The sequence below is a fragment of the Desmodus rotundus genome, chromosome 3 (assembly GCF_022682495.2).
Source record: "Desmodus rotundus isolate HL8 chromosome 3, HLdesRot8A.1, whole genome shotgun sequence".
Taxonomy (NCBI): Eukaryota; Metazoa; Chordata; class Mammalia; order Chiroptera; family Phyllostomidae; genus Desmodus; species Desmodus rotundus.
In genome coordinates, this window is record NC_071389.1 from 43,169,838 (window position 1) to 43,184,415 (window position 14,578).

General features: G+C 44.0%; 1 long non-coding RNA gene across 1 annotated transcript; it reads left to right on the plus strand.

Moving 5' to 3' along the window:
* The first annotated feature begins 231 nt into the window (after positions 1–231).
* Positions 232–6,720, plus strand: LOC112309357 (uncharacterized). Its single transcript, XR_002975224.4, has 3 exons — positions 232–335; positions 2,388–2,679; positions 5,997–6,720. It is a non-coding gene; the product is annotated as an uncharacterized lncRNA (long non-coding RNA).
* Positions 6,721–14,578: the final 7,858 nt, after the last annotated feature.

Sequence of the window (14,578 nt, forward strand, 5' to 3'; positions counted from 1 at the left end):
CAGTGCGTGACTTCCAGAATCACCTGGAGACACTTCTCCTAGTGTTTTTGTTGTTGTTGTTTTTGAGTTTTTAATTAATTAATTAATTCGGATATATCTTATGGAGCCCTTGACATGTGCCAGGGAGCTCCTCATCCTGAGCAAATGCAAGCCATTACAATTCAGGAGCAGGCTGCTCTGGGAGCATCAAGTTACCCTGGCAATAACCTCCTGGAGGGAGTGACTCAGCAGCTGAGACTTAAAAGATAAGTCAGACTGACTTGGACAAAGAACGCAAGAAAAGAGAGTCCTGGTGAAGGAAGCCCACCTTCAAAGACCAAGATGCAAAGAGCTTGGTGAGTCTGGGAGATTGAAGAGGTTCAGTAGCTGGAGGGTAGAGTAGAAGGAGGCAGAAAGGGCATGGGGAGTGAGCAGATTTGAGGCTGGTGAGGGACAGGAGACAGATGTCAGAGGATGTAGGTGACAATGTTGAGGAGTTAATCTTTATCCCAAGAGCAATGGGAAACCTTGGGAAGGCTTTAGAAGGGGCTTCAGATGGTTATGTTTGCCTCTAACTGAAGTGAGAAGAATGGGTTGGAAAAGGTGATAGATGAAGGGCCAAAACAGAGGGATTGGCTTTTGGGTTTATTTTTCACATCTTCACCACTTGGACCAAGAATGAGTCAAAACACATGGTCCTAAAGTTGTCAGTGCTCCCACAGAAGCACACTTCTGGGGGAAACAAGCCTTTATCATTTTCACTAGGCACTGGGTACTAGGCAGAGTCTAGATGGACCCAACCCTGCCTTCAAGTAGCCCACAGTCTAGAGTGGCAGATAGACAAGTAAACTCCACCCAGGTCTGCACCAAGTCCTATGGGAGCACCGTGGGGCCATGGCTGGCTCTGTAGCGATCAGGAAGTCTTCTCAGGGGAGCTGATATCTGAGCGGGGTCTTGAAGGATGGAGAGGAGTTTGTTGGGTGGTTAATTTTGGATCAATGAATAAAAATCTCAACTTTCTTTAAGGACAATAAAGTGAGAGAATAAAATGACACATTGAGAGACATTTGTCAGGACCGCCCCACTCCTGCTTCCCTGCTCTTATAGGGGATGCCTGAATCTTCCACCCCACCTCCTCCTCAGCTGCCAACCAAATAACACTGGGACTTCACATCTGTTCTATTCCCTGACGCCTTGTTAACATAACAATGTGAGGGCAACTTGGTATGGTATTGCCATTAAGAGCAGATGGACATGGCTTCAAATCTGGGGATTGTCGCTTCAGTCTATAGGCAAGTCACCTTGACTTCTCTAGAGCCTAGGTTTCCTCATCTGTATAATGGGAGTAGGACCGGCATCACAGCACTGATGAGAAGATTCCTGTACCAGTTAGGACACCATGGTGTCTCAGCTCCAAAACCCTTCTGTACTCTGCTTTGTGATGATGGGGCTGGGTCTCTGCAAATCACATTTCTGCTCAGGTGGCTCCCTCCTAAGTTATGCCAGTGGGGGTGCTGGAAGGAGCTGCAGAGCTGGAGGAAAAAAATGAGGCTTGCTTCTTTCTGTAGGTTTCCTATCTGAAGGAAGTGATCAGGAAGGCTTTTCAGGGGAGGTGACCATTGAACTGGGTCTTGAAGGATGAAGAAGAGTTTGTTAGGTACCTATGAGCAACACCCAGCCATGCCTTATACGCTGACAGCAGCAAGGACTCCCCATAGCATAACTGAAGCCAGTTTGCAGTTTTTCAACACAGAATTAGCTTCATCACAGCTGATCAGAGACATTACCGCCAGCCCAGCAGTGCCCCCTCCTCAGTGATCTGAGTTTCAGCTCACAGGGCCTCTTCACTGAGTCTCTAAATTTTAATAATTCTAAATTTTCCCCCTCATCCCCAGGGTGATAGCTGTTTTCTGCAGCTGCTCTCTCTCTCTTTTAGCTTATAGGTCTCATTTTACCCTTTGATTGCCTAGTTAACAACCTTATTCCTAGTTAACAGTCCTTTGCATTAAATTCTCTCTGTTCAAGTAACTGATGTGATTTTTTTCCTCCTGGCTGCATGCTGACCATTATAATTAGTTAAGAAGATGTATGCTTTGGTTGGTGTGGCTCAGTGGACTAAAGCTGGCCTGCTGGTTTGATTCCCAGTCAGGGCACGTGCCTGGGTTGTGGGCCAAGTCCCGAGTTGGGGGTGTGTGAGAGACAACCGATCAATGCTTCTCTTGCACGTCAATGTTTCTCTTCCTCTCTTTCTCCCTCCCCCTCTCTCTAAAAGTAAATAAATAAATACATTTTTAAAAAGATGTATTATAAAATATTTGTTCCATATGAAATGCTCAATAAATGCTTCTTGTTATTGTGATTCCTCATGGATTCCTAACTTTTGTTCATTTATTCATTCATTTATTTAGCATCTGTTGTTTCCTACTATGTGTCAGGCCCCATGTGAAGTATTGGGGTGCAGAGCTGAATAAGATACAGGCCAGCCACCAGGAAACCTGCAATCTGAGTGGAGGGGACTACCAAGGACATGAGACCACCCAAGGAATGGTTCTTGGCACCTCCAAGAAGCTCCCAGTGCTGATCTCGCTGCCCAGTTACTCTGAGATCGTCCAGAATCCCTTTGTCCAACCACACAAGCATTCTTCACCTGGCACATCTTCAAACACGTTTTGTTAGCAGACTCCAGCATTAACACTTACGGTAAGGTTAACTTGTACTGTTTTATGTTATTTTCATTTATTTGCCCATCTTATTATCCTCAGATAGTAAATGTCTTGAGCTGATTCCCCCAAATGGCCTGTTTCTGTACCCATTTACCAGCCTTGCACAGTGCTGGGACATGATAAGATATCTAAAAAAAATATATGATGAATGAATTAATTTACTATTCACAAATACCCCTGAGCTCTTACCATGCAGCCAGCAATGGGCTAGGTAATGGGAAGATAAGGACAAAGAAAACCCTGCCCCCAGGGAAAGGATGTCTGATTCTGTGACCGATGCTGGACAACCTCTGAGGACCCGGACCTTCAGGGGGTTGGGAGTGGCTCTATCAGCCTGGCAGACTCAGACCTTCTGCACGACCTTCACTTCCTCCCCATCGAGCCCAGCGAGCTGTTGGTGCGCAATGGCTGCCCACTGTGGTTTACCTTACGTCCTGAATGCTGGTGGCCAAAGGCTATATTTAAAAAGCAAACATTTGCATTTTTAATGTTGACTGGAATTGGAAAGGCTGCGATAACCTTTCCAAACTGATATTGGTTTTTACGTGATTGAAACAGGCCTGGCCTCGGACATTTCTAAATGGAAAATTTTAAGTATGTTCAACAGCAGTAAGAGTGCAGAACCAGCTCCGAACACCACGCCCTGCTTGCGCCCTCAGAAACTATCACCTCCCTCCCTCCCTCCCTCGAGCACACTCGGCACCTTGGCCTTGTCAGCATTTCTGGTCCTCTTAACCTTCGTTCGGGAGGGTAGACAGGAGGAGGATCGCTAGTCCTGTTCTGTTGGTGATGAGAAGGGTTTAGGGAAGCACAGAGGTGCAGTGGGAAAAGCTTTGACCTTAGAATGGGCTCTAAATATCTAAACACTTTGTCTCCACCTCACTAGCTGGGTGACTTGCACAAATTGCGCACCTCTCTAAACCTCCTTTTCCTCATCGATGACATTGGAATACAAATGCTATTTCAATGTGCGGTGAACATTCTAATGTGGTAATCTGTAAAAGTGCTTACCCCCACCCCCGGCCCTGTGCCTGGTACCCTGCTAATGCTCACTGGACATTTGTTCTTGCCTTTCCCCTGGCAGGGACCTGTCTAAGGCAACACATCCAAATCAGGTGAGAACCCCAAGCTCCTGGCACCCAGACCTCTTTCCAAGAGGCCCACTAGACCCAAATTGGTTAAAAACATGCATATTTGGGTTAAAAGCAGAAGCACTCATTTCCATCTTCACTTTCTTCAGACTACTTGGCATCTGCATTTTCCTTCTCTGTTTCACTGTATTCTCCAATATGGCAGCCAATGGCCAAATGTGGCTACTGAAATTTAAATTAATTGAAATTAAATAAAATTTAAAATTCAGTTTCTCAGCCACAGAAGCCATATTTCAAAGGCTCAGTGACCACATGAGGCTAGTGGTTACCAGTGGCAATACAGGTCATTTTCATTGTCACAGAAAGTACTATTGGAAACTGCTAAGTAATAGAGACTGAGAGAGAAAAAAGAGGAAAGAAGGGAAAGGTGAATAGAGGAGAGGAGAGGAGAGGAGAGCAGAGGAGAGGAGAGGGACAAATTGGTTTTCCAGAGCATTCCTCCTTCATGCACATCTTTTCATGTGTTCATTCAGGCATGGAAATCAATCTTTGCGTATTTGCGCATTCTGATGGAACAAGGAAATTCTTCCCCTGAAAGCCAGTGCCTGAGAGTTTTTAAAATTTAGTTTGGCTCAACAGTTACTATCACTTAAAACTCAAAAGTGGTTATTTCATTCCCTACTCAAAATAGGTCCGCTGTTCTTTGTGGCCCACTCAAAAAGACCCAAGCTTCAGCATGTTTCCAAAGCCATCAAGGCTGACTCCCACTAGACCTTCCAGGCTGCTCTGCATTGTCTCCTGTCCCCACTCGCCATAGACGTTGTCCCTGTCGTGCCTGGTGACAGGTTTCTCTGATGTACCTTGTACGCTATACTCCTTGCCTTAGCTCCTGCTGAGCCTCATTGCTTGCAACACCCCCTAAGGCATCACTTGTTGGGGAGCTCTGCCCTCAGGGCCCCCCTGACTGCCACAGATGAGAATAAGTCTACCAAGACAGGATTTGCTTAGGGAGGAAAGGTGGCTGATCTCTCAAAGGAGAGGGGCCAGGAGCCTATTCTTCAATGGGATTTTATTGGGTTTAATTTGCATAGGAATACAGGGCATACATGTAAAGCTCATTAATCATTGTCAGGCAGAAATGATCAAACAATAGATAACATTAAAAAAACTCTGAGGGCTTATTTTGAGTCAGGGTCAGATAGCTAAAGGGCCATAAAACTTTGGGGAAACAAACTCATTTCATGCTTGGACCCTCATCATTTAGGGTATTCTTAGCAAAGCAGATTTCACAGGATTTTATGCATTCTTTCTTAGGCCTGGTCGCCCCAGGGAACCCGCCTTTTCCAGCACAGGGCCACACCCACCTCCAGCATTGTTTCAGGCTTAAGGCATTGTTTCAGACTTAAGTTGGGTAGGGGAAGTGAGGCAGCCAAGAGATTAGGAAACTTCTTGCAGACAGAATGAGGACTCAGGCTGTGTCAAAACTGAGGGGCGAGGGTCCATCACCCCCTTTTTCTATAGCCCCCCAAGTCCTTCCCCGAAGGCCCCTTCACAACTGTGCCTGTCTTAGGTCGTCCCTCCTTTGAGGAATCTTACCTGTCATTGGCTAACCAGTCACTGCCCAAGGCCAAGCAGGGCAAAGTAAAGGGGGCAGAGGCAGCGCCCCTACCAGGAAGATAAGCTTTGTCTCTTTAGTGGCTTATGATCCCAAGGTCTTTTTAATCAGCCTTAGCCAGAGGGGATTACAGCTTCTGAAACCAGGCAGGGTGGTTCCCAACAATCACTTCCACCTGTAGAGATCCGTCAAAACACAGCTCAAATGCCTCCTCCGCCCTGTGTCTTCCTCACTTTTGCTTGTCCGTGTGCTTCTGTGTTCTGCATGTGATTCATGTTTTTCAGAGCATGTGCCCAGCGGTGTCCATGTCTCTTTCTGCACCTTCTGTCCACTGTGTTCCCCCATGATGGTGTTTCTCAAACTTCGTATGGAAGAAAGACCATTATTTTTTGTTTAATTTTTGTTTTTGTAAATTTCCAATCCACTGCAGACTGATGATTTGGTAAAACAAAATGAAATTTACAAACCAAAGACATACCAAATATAAGCCTTAGTTATGTTATTGCTCGATTCAAATGGCTCTAACAGTTTCTGCACCTGTACTCTCATCTCAATTTCTGCATTCTTCTCGTCATTGGCCCGTAACAGTTCTCAGGCCGTACCTGGAAGAGCGGTGCCCTCCAGCCCCCGTGAGAAGGTTCTGCATGTGGCCAGCGCTTGATGCACTCTGTGGAATTCATTGGAAACTTTCTGCCAGTGCTCTCCCAGGTGTCTGACGGGATGCACAGAGGAGGGTCTTTGTGGAGGAGCCCTCAGAATGAGGAGACTCACTCTGGTGGTGCTTGCAGGCAGATTTGGGTATGGACACTAGTTCTGCTGTCTAAGTAACTTCATGGCCCTGGACATGTTACCTGAATGTGGCCTTGACCTCAAGCTAGACCAAGGTTCTTAAACTCATTTGTGCCACTGACCTAGTTGATCGCCTGGGGAGGCTTATGGAGATCATCTCAGATTGTTTCAGTGTTTTAAATGCAGAAAATAAAAACCACATGGTTTCAAAGGAACACAATTATTCTCAAGTACAATTATTAAAATGTGTAGTGTAAATGTTTCTTTATTCATACATGAAAAATAATGATATTTGTTAGTGGGTAAAGTACTACTGTAATTTGAAGTACTGATGAGTGTGAAATTATATTTCAAGTATCTGCAATAACTATACTGTGATTAAAAATACCAGTGATTCTACTGTGACTGTTGCAAATACCAGTAATTTTACTTTGATTTGTTGCCTATACTCATGATTGAAGGGACTGTTTTACTTCAGTTCGAGAGTAATAAAAATAAAGATGCAATTTCCCCTCTTCCAAGGTCCAGACAAAGTGTACTCTAAGTCATTTATTCATTGTCATTTTACAAATATTTATTAAAAGCTTACTAGGCGCTAGGCATTGTTGCAGCATAAGCAAAATTTCTGCCCTCAACTCAGTTTTCATTCTTGCTGTGAGTCATATAACACAGAGGTAAATACAGTTGATTCTTGTTATTTGCAGTAGTTATGCTGTTTAAAGTCACCAGGAACATGAATTAGCAGAGACTGAACCATCGTTCCTAGGGAAAAAAAATACAGGGTTAGATTTCTTTGAGCCTCTGGTCACAAAATTTTCATCAACTGATCAGTACCTAGCCTTGCTGCATATGCTTCTGCTTAAAGATGCCTAATTTAATATATATTGTTGACTCATTAATTTTGCATTCAGAGCCAACAGCATTATAACCTCTAGCCATAACTATCAGAGTGAATGAAGCTTATTTAACATATTTTTAAAACATGTATTTTCTCCATAAGACACATCACAGCCTTCTTGGGCCTAGAAACAGCAGACAGTGCTTGGGAACATCACCAAGGAAAAGAGCCCATTTTAAAACAGCCTATCCGGAGAATGGCAGGTGGTCACTTCACCCAGGTTTGAGGGGTGGAGGGGGGAGTGGCAGTGGGAACGGTGGGGAGGAATACAAGAAGGGAATCTGGAGGGGCCGGTAGGCAAGAGGGAAACCCTGAAAAGTTCTTGATCAGGAAAGTGAGATGATTTACAACTGTCCTTGAGAATGATGACACTGCCAGGGGCTGAGAAAATGAGTTAGGGGGAAGGGAGATGGTAAGAAGGGTGGCCAATTTGGAAGCAACTTCTACAAACCAGGCAAGAGACAGTGGGAGCCTAACCAAGGGCAAAGCTGGTGGGAGTGTGGAGAAAGGGACCCTGGGACAACTGTTACACCATGACAGGGCTGGTGATGCTCCTCCTCCTGCCCTCCCCTGCTCACATCCTCTTGGACTGGGGCACAGGGAGGGGGCTGCAGAGAAGGCTGTTGGGCTTTAGGTGACTGAAGTTTCAGGTTTGGATGACCGAGTAAGTGTTAATACCCTCCACTGACAGAGGAGGTTCAGAAAGTCGAGCAACTTGAGGGCAAAAGCAAGACTTCTGTTTTGAACATCCCCATAAGGACATAGGAAGATGCCCATTTCTGCTGGAAATCCATCTGAGACTCAGGTGAGCAGATCTGGGAGTCATTAGGACCTAGGTGGTAGTAGAAGCCACTGGGGATAGACAATTAACCTTCAGGCTGGTTGTGGAAGGGAAGGTGGCCCATAGCAAGCAATTAGAAACTAGCACCTGGTAAACAGAATATGACAAAATGTCCAAATATGTGACAGAAACAGTACTGTCAGCAAAAAGAAGAGTGGTGAGGAACAGCTGGAGATACTAAAAAGTTCTTCCTGAAGAAGGTGGCTTGAACACATGGAGCAGGAGGGATAGGATTAGGCCAGACGGGGGCAGCTGCTGCTGGGAGGGAGCAGTGGGGGCATTGATGGGGCAGGAAGGATATTCGCCCCCAAAGTACATCCCCCTGATGGTGCAGCCAGAGGAAAAACAGGAACTGATTTAAAACCCCACTTTGAGGAACCAGGTCAGCATAGTTGCCTCTGGGGAGGGGAACTGGGCGTCTGGAGATCAGGATGGGAGAAAGACCTCTCTCTGCACACTTTTGTACCTTCTGGTTATTTTTACTTTGTGCATCCCATTTTAAAATGGTTTAAATAAATGATTTGGCGTCAGCAGACCAAAGGGGGAGTTTGGTGCAGAAGGGAATCAAATGGATCCCACGTGTAAGGGTCTGATTCCTGGCCTCTAGCTGGGGGACCAGGATTGGAGGCTGTAGCTCTGAGTCTCTGCCCCATGGCCTTCTAGAGAGTGGACAAGGACAGAAACAGAAGGGGCTGCACACTGGAGCTGGACAGCTTCCAGGGACATAGAACTAAGCCTGCAAGGTGGATTGATAGGTCAGGGCTGAATTCTAATCTTAAAACTTTCTCTTACTTCTTGCAGTAACAGTGCCGAAACTCAATGGCTTGATACCTCAGCAAACCTTACACAGAGTTGTGAGAATTGAACGAGATCATCATCATCCAACATTTTTGAGGACTTGCTATATGCTGGGCTATGTTGCTTACCTAGTTTAATTCTCATAAAAACCCAGTGAGGTGGTTTTTATTATCATCCTCATTTTCTAGGAAATAGGCACAGAAAAGTTCATTGATTTGTCCAAGATCACACTGTGAGAAAGTAGCTAACCCAGATTGAAACTCACACTCCTTAACTCTAGAGTTTAATCTCTGCATTAATATACTCACAGTCCAGGGAGAGACACACAGCATCGGTCAGGGTGGGCTAAGTAATGCTGTAGTGACGAACAGTGCTAACCATTCAGTGGCATTACACACAAAGTGTATTCCTCCCTCATGCTGCCTGTTTGGTGCAGGGTGGCAAGTACGGCTCTTTGTGGTCATGCGTAGACACGGGAGATGGAGGCCTCATCTTGTCCTGCGTTTCTGTAATCACCGAGGCAGGACAAGAGAAGGGACATACTTTCACTCAGCACAACACACACGACTTCTGCTCTTCTTTCCTTTGATAAAGCAAAGGAGTAGGGAAATGAAATTTGACCTGATGTCATGAGGTAAGGACCAGAATATTGACTAATAGGCCTAATGACTGCACATAGGTGCTCATTAAGTGTTGGTCAAAATGAAGTCGAATGCCTAGGTCTGACCGGATTAAGTGAACTCTGTCACACCCAGCTCGGTTGATAGAGCTTTTGAGGGTTTGCAAACAGAAGCGCTATCAGTTCTGAACAGAAGGCCGCCGGAGAACCACTGCATCACTAAGTCTGCACATTAGGCATTTCTCCGACGCTCTGCATGCTGCCAGGAGACCACAAAGGGCTCTGGTCACCAGACTCAAATATTTTTGGAAAATGTATTTACTCTCTTCCGGCCTCTGCCATTCACCCCCTCGCCCCATCCCAGGCCACCCTTTGGTGACTGCTTTCTAGTTTTGCCTTTTTATAGTCTCCCTTGTCATGTTCTTCCATAAACTCACGTGAGATACACACAGAAACACAGCAAGCCTGTGAGGTTGGAAATTTTCTCACCCATTTTTAAGTTTGCATTTCAGTGGCAGTAATTTCATTCCCAATGTTGCAGAGTCACCACCACTCTCTGTTTCCAAAACTTTTCGTTGCCCAAAACCAAAATCTGCACTGGGTAAAGGATAACTCCCCATTATACAGACATTTTTATTTTCTCTTTAAGACAAGATACTTAAAGTCAGTCACTTTGCCCAATGTCACCAAGAAAATAAATGACAGAGACAGGATTTCTGACTGTAAGGCTCCTGGTGTTCTTGCTACATTCTGAAGCCTCTCTAACAAGATCTATTTTCTGGTTGCTGATAGGAGGGCGATGCTGGAAGTAGCGTCTGCTGGAGGTAGAGGGTAATTCCTAAACTTGTGCGTGCCCTTCAGTGGTCTGAGGGAAGAACGGTCCTCCCCCCCTCACTCAGCAACATCCCGCAAACATTACCGCCTACCTGCCAAGTGCTGAAGGTTCAAAGATGAGTAAAGCCCTGTGGTGAATACTTTACATCAGAGAGAAGTTAAGCAGAAGCTGCCAATTTTCCCCAAATTCCTTCCCCCCTTTCTTTAGTAAAAAGAGAGCAAAAAATTTTCAAATTTTTAGCTGGACTAATGGCTCCCAGATATGACTACTTTTCCCAGTCTTTCTTGTAACTGGCTATGGCCGCGTGACAAAGTTCCAGTCACTGATATGTAAGCTTATGGGGTATGTAAAACTTCTGGGAAGTGTTTGTAAGGAGAAGGAACATGGTTTTCTTCCCTCACTCTCCTAGCCCACTTCCTGCTGGCTAGAAATCAAACAGCACCATCTGGAGCGTAGACAACCGGCTTGGATCGTGAAATATATGCCGCAGACTGAGGATGGAGGAACACACGGAAGAAGCTTTAGTCCTTGACAAAATGGAATGATATACCACCCCTAAGCTTCGTAGTTGTCATTTATAAAAGAAAGAAAACAAGTTTCTATATCATATATATCTGTTAGCTTTTGCTGCATAACAAACTACTCCCAACTTAGTAACTCCGAACGACAATCACCTTATTTGGCTCCTGATTCTGTGGGTCAGCTGGGTGGCTGGAGGATTGGGTACAGCTGGATGGATGGTCTAGGCTGGCTTGACAGTCTATTGGTCTAGGGGGCCCAGCTGGGATGACTCGTCTTTGCTGCATCTGGTTTATCCTGCTGTAGGTGAGCCGAAGCTTCCTCTCATGGCAGTCTCAGTGTTCAAAAACAGAAAAAGAGAGAAGGCAGGTCCCAATAGGCAGGTGCTTTTCAAGCCTTGGTTTGTGTCCCATATATTAATGTCCCATTGGTTTACCCAGGTCACCCAAGGGCATAGCTGCACTGAAAGGTCATTATTGCAAAGATCTCCATAGTCCAAGCCACTGGTATTTTGGGATCTTCTGTCACATACATGTGAATCTAGCCCCACCTTGCACAGGTGGTGGGCGACAAGCCGTCAAGGACTGCTACGTTCACATTGGTCAGCATGTGAGTATGAAAAGCACGCACAGTATTTTTCCGTGTCCGAAACACCATGGCTTGAAGCCCCCACCCACTTATTTGTCCTGTGTCCTTATTAAAATCATTTTGGTGTTACTGAGATTTAACTGTTGGGTGAGAAACAGAATTATAGTTTCATTTTAAAGCAATATTACAAAAACACGGAAAGGTCGCCGACTGTTTTTTGCTGTGGCTTTTGCTTCCTGGTGATCAAAAACAAGCCATTCACTTCCCAGCCCACAGCACCTACGAGCGGTGCCTTCACCCCTCTCCCCTACGACCCATGGGTGGCACCTGGCTTACATCCTGGTGCCTTACATCTACAAGGTACACCTAGTTTTTGCCAAAACAAAGCAATAGTCTGCTCCAAAGACAAAGTCACACCTCCATCTCAAAGAAGACCGAAACCATTCACAGCTCCAGAACACCAGGCTTTCCAACTCCTACTCGTGAGGTTTCCAAGCTTCAGAATCATGTCACAGCCAAAGCCCTGCTTTAACATCTGGATCAAAGTGATTACAACACAGCATGATGAGGGCTAAACCAGAAGCATGGGTATGATATGCAGAGGGAGAGTCCGCTCTGAGCCTCAGTTTCCTCATCGGCAAAGTTCCTGACATCATCAACTCGTTGAGGTTTAAGTGATGCTGTGTGTATCGAGTGCCTTAGCCAGAGTCTCACTCAGATTGCCCAACCTCTGGGGGCTGCTAGAAGTCGTTGTCATTGCCCTCAGGCCTGCAGGGAGCTTCCCATTTGTCACTCTCATGGGAAAGTACAGATGTGGGCTACAGGAGTCCATACCCTTGAACTTGGCTTTATTTGAAATTTAATTTAGTGACCTTGGTCATGTCCTCCAGGGACTAGATATCCAAGTAAAGCTGATTTGTCTACTTTTCCAAGGGGGGGCTAATGTGCAAACAAGTGGACTCTGTGGCTTTCCCAGTAGGACATCTGTCACCTCTGGTCTGCACAGGATCAGCCACGGAAGGGGTAGGTGGAGATGAATCAAAGACATTACATAGTGTTTCCCTTTTGGTTCAATCTAATCCCATTTTCCTGCTTGCAAATATAGATCAAGTTTCCTGATAGAATCTGACTCGGACACCTGGTATACAGATGGTTTAAATTGAGTTTATTGTATATAAATAAAACACTGGCAGACACTCGGGTCAGGCAGAGCAGAAGAAAGGATGAGGTGGAGCAGGCAGGGGAGATGGACAAATGATTTGTCAACACACACCACAGTAACCAGCCCATTAGGGACTCAAGGATTTCTCATGGACTTTTTTTCTGAATATTTATTTCACACTACTGTAGGAGTGAGTGTGTCATAGCCATTAAATACGAGCCAGAAGACGGACTGGTTTAGGATCCAGGCACTGTTCCTTACTAATTATGGGATATAGGCAAATGAATGAACATCAGCGTGCCTGCTTTCTTATCTGTGAAATACCACCTCCCAAGAGTGGGCTTTTACAAGGATTATACAGGACGCACAAGCAAAGCTCTCAGAAATGTTTGCTACTACCGTATTATTGTTATGTGCTGGGGCCTGAACCAGTCGAGTCTGACACAGTCAGTCCTGACTCAAAGTGGTAGCACGAGGCAGCAAAAAAAGTAGTGGTCTCAATAGAAAGGAAGTTCCATGAGGGCAGGATTGTTTCTTTGTTTGTTTCTGTTTTGTTTCCTATTGTATTTCCAGAGCCTAGAACAATGCCTGGAACATAGGATGGGCTCAGTGTGTTTTCATTAAATGAATAAATCTAAACAATTCAGGAGCTATGCAAAATCACACAGGATTCCAATGGGACACAAAGGAGGAGGGATGTCCATGAAATGATTATAAAACTTAGATCAGTGAGATAGGTAAGGAAATAAAAAACGTAGAGAAGATGGAATCCTCCTAGACAACAGAGAAGTATGAAAGAAGTTACGGTAAAAGCTTTAAAATTTGACAAAGTGAAATGACTTCTCATGATTCATAATTAAGTCATAAGAAAATTGGGGGATTTAATTCCCATGACCTTAAGACAGGGTTAGGGTGGTGAACCTGAGTCTTGAGTAGCATCAGGCCAGAAGTACTTTGCAAATTGCAGGCCAAAATGGCTGACTTGAACTTGAATCTCTGACCCCAGCCTCAGGCTAAGGCCCGGTATAGGTTGAAATGGCACATCTGCTTGCTGCAGTTGGGGAAGTGACTCTGTTACTCAGGAAAGTTTATAATCACTATGGAGATGATAAAATAAATTAAACCCATGGAATTAATACTTTTACGTGAGGTTTAGGAATACGTTTTATAACCATCATGAAAAATTCTTTATGATGGTTATTTACAGTGAAATATTTCAGATAATCCAACATATTAATTCTATTATTTTAATTTGAAAGTTTTATTATTATTAAATATCACTTTATCTTTAAAAATTAAACAATGAAGATTATTTACTTCAATCTTTTAACAATCTTCAATTGTTTACTTCAATTAAACAATGAAGTAAACAGTATTTGACTGTCTAAAAGATTAAAATGTCTTTAGGTCTTCTCAGGCATTTTAAGTTTATAACTATAGTTTCCAGGATAAAGAAGGTTTTGTTTATCTTCTCAGTAAATCAGCCTTGCTGAGCATCTCGCGCAAGAATATCATGCTTGAGAGAATCAAATGTATTAAACTTGGGATTATAATTTAAAACACTTATGGAGATTTAATTAACCATGATAGTTAAATTCATTAATTGTTTAAGGAAATATATTGTCTGTTTAACTTAACTAAATATTAATTGAAGGACAAGTGACAGCGATGTTATTTTTATACAAAATTACTAGAGTTATGAATAAATTAACTAGATGGGTACATTGCATTTAAATGCTTAAGAAAAGAGCTATGTTTTATTTTATTTTAATTTTTATTTTTTAAATTACAGTTTAAATTCATATTATTTTGTATTAGTCTCCAGTGTTCAGCATAGTACAAATGGTAAGATTTCATTCTTTTTAATGCCCAAATAATATTCACTATATGCATGTACCACAGCTTTTTTATCTACTCGTCTATTGATGGGCACTTGGGCTGCTTCCGTATGGTGGCTATTGTAAATAACACTGCAATGAATGTACGGGAGCATATATTCTTTCAAATTAGTGTTTTGGGTTTCTTTGGATATATACCCAGAAGTAGAATTGCTGGGTAATAAGGCAGGTCCATTTTTAATTTTTTGAGGACCCTCCATACTGTTTTCCATAGTGGCTATAC